Raw genomic sequence first — 2957 nt, forward strand, 5'->3', positions numbered from 1 at the left:
AACATAGGTAAGGAAAAATCAAACTGAAAACAGGTATAAGTAGTCAACTAACAATATCTTCCAACCATTTTATTGTTGTTGTTTTACTCTGGTTTTTCACTGTATACAACAACTTTATTAGGGCAGTATTCACGGTCCACGGCCTATTATTTGCATTTATAATGTATATTTCCATAACTTTTAATATATTCAAAAGGTTCCTTATTGATCATCTGCATCTAATTCCAGAACATTTTCATCACTCCATAAAGACCCTCATTCCCCTCAGCAGTCATTCTCCTTCCTCCCATCTCCTGACCCCTCTACCATACATTCCCTGCTGTACCTTTTCCTTGGACCCTGTTTTTCTGAAATCAGCAATCATCTAGACTTTGCAGCATCATTTTCCTCTCTGTGGCTTCATTGGTTGATCAGTTATACCTTTGTCTATTTTGTTACTCTTTTCAAATCATTAGTATGTGTCAATGATGATTCTGTGTTCTATATTCATATTCTATGATTTTCTTATTTTACCTTTGTTGTATATTTATTTTTCAAAGTACTTATTCTTTTTTAAAATATTTTAAAAATATTTTATTATTTTTATTTTATGCATATGACTGTATTGCCTGCATGTATGTGAGTGCACCTGTGTCGTGCAATGCCTCGGAGGTCAGAAGAGGGCTTCGGATTCCTCTGGAACTGGAGTCAAGGATGGCTTGTAGCTGCCATGTGGGTGCTGGGAATCGAACCTGGGTCCTCTGTAAGAGCAGTCAGTGCTCTTAACCACTGAGCCATCTCTCCAGCCACTCAAAATAGTTACTCTTTTTGTGCTTATATATATCAAAAATACTAATCTCCCTGGTACAAACTATATATGGGAGGCATTTGAAATATTAATAGCCCAACATCCCTCTTTTCCCCTTTTTTCAATAACAGACCTTTGATTCTGTTTTGCGATGTGCGTGTTATCTTGGTAGGAATGCCATACCCTTCCAATTGTGGTATGAGAAGTGGCTCAAATTAGTCTGTTCCTTGTTTCTTTGAAGGCTGAATCTTAGGAACCAGGTAAAAGAATAAAACAGATTAGAAGCCAGGAAAGACAAATATACCTGTTGCCAGATCCTCAGGACTACCATAGTTTCTGTCCTTGGAGTTTTCTTCAGGCCCAGTTTTCTTCTCTTCTATCATTCATACTTTTTATTATTTTATTCCTTTCTTTTTCCTTCAATATATATTCTTATTGAATTTTCATGCATTTCATACAATATATTTTAAACATATTTAGACTCCCTCCCCTAAACTGCAACCCCCATATCCCTCCCACCAGATTTCATGTATTCTGTCACATATGTTAAGACCTATCAAGTTTGTGTCTGCAAATGTCCTTTGGTGTAAGTTAATCCACTGGAGCCTGGTCAGCCTATCTAATGTCACTCCCTTAAAGAAAACCGACTCTTCCTCATCTAGCAGTGATCAGTTGGCAATGGGTCCTCAGCTAAATTTAGGACTTTTGTTTTGTCTTTTTTTTCTTTAAGTGCCAGGTGTTTATTTCCCTTATATGTAGGATAGCTCATAAACAACACTCAGGCTTCAGCACTGTGGGAGAAGGGAGCATCCCTGGCTTTTTAGGCTCAAAGAATCTTGGCCCCACAGGGCGAGAGGGGAGAGGAAAGTGATTTCACTCTCCTGCCCTCACTAGGGCCTGAAAGAATAGTGCAAGATCCACCTCTTCCATCTATCAGGCAAGAAGACAATGTGGTGACATGTTTAGGTCTAACCATTATAGTAAGTGGTAAAAGGATGAGCCTGGTCCCAATTATCACAGGGAGGAGGTGTAAATGGCATTGGAAGATACAGTTTGGATTAGGCAAAGAGACGGGGCAGATGACATCAGAAGTATGTGACTGGTAGAAGCAGTTACTAGGTTTCTGGTCTACCCAGTCCCTGGCTTACCAGAAGGGCAGCAGGGAGATGGATGGTGCTTATTAATTAGCACTGATGATGTCCACAAATTCAGGCTTGAGAGAAGTGCCATCCACAGGGAAGCCATCCACACACCAGGCTGGCTTGCCAGCGCTTTGCAGATTGCTCCAGTCATAGACCCTCCATAAATGATGCCAGTGCTTTGAGCCACTGCATCAGACACATCGGATTTAAGTCATTCCCAGAGTTTCTCATGTACTTCCTGGGCCTGTTGAGGTGTTGCAGTCTTCCTGGTACCAATGGCCCATACAGGAATATAGGACAGGACACCCTTGTTCCAGTCCTTTATATTATCTGCAATAACCTTGGTTTGCTTGAAAACAACCTTCTCAGTGATTCCAGTTTCCCTTTCATCTAATTTCTCCCCAATGCAGGCAATCACTCCAAGTCCCTCTGCCAGGGCATGGACCACTTTCTGCCCAATCAACTCATCTGACTCCCCAAAGACCTGCCTTCCTTCTGAGTGCCACAGCACTACCCACATAGCAACATGGTCTTTGATTATGCCTGGGCTGATCTCCCCAGTGAAGGCCCATTAGTTACTTTATAGCAGTTCTGAGCAGCCACTGCAATTTTGAGAACCAGTTTCTGCCTGGCATAGTCAATGTAGACCGTGGGAGGCCCACAAACCACCCTGGCACCTTGGCTGCATTCAGAATGCAGGTGGGTTCTCCCAGACACTTCTTCCTCCCTTTCATCTTCCAATTGACCCTCCAACCCCCATGAAGAACTTCCTGGAAGGTGCCATTGTGCTGGGAGACTGGCTGAAGATCAGTGTCAGCAAGGTTGACCTTGCAGTGTCTCCAATTCTATGTTGGTTTGAGTTTCAACTGGTCTTCGTACTGCAACAGTTGCTATAAGTTCTGATGAGAAAGTTCCCAGAAGCCTGGAAAACTATTTCCTTGTGGTCATACACCACCCCTGGCTTTTAAGTCTTTCTTCCCCTCTTCCGCAATGGTCTCTAAGGCCTGGGTGGGTGAGGTTTAATATAG

The 2957-nt window shown here is 42.3% G+C and overlaps 1 pseudogene; it reads right to left on the reverse strand.

The window, feature by feature from the left end:
* Nucleotides 1-1967: 1967 nt before the first annotated feature.
* Nucleotides 1968-2713, reverse strand: LOC103745635 (annotated as a pseudogene).
* Nucleotides 2714-2957: the final 244 nt, after the last annotated feature.

Source organism: Nannospalax galili, unplaced genomic scaffold (assembly GCF_000622305.1).
Source record: "Nannospalax galili isolate Female #2095 unplaced genomic scaffold, S.galili_v1.0 scaffold524, whole genome shotgun sequence".
Taxonomy (NCBI): domain Eukaryota; kingdom Metazoa; phylum Chordata; class Mammalia; order Rodentia; family Spalacidae; genus Nannospalax; species Nannospalax galili.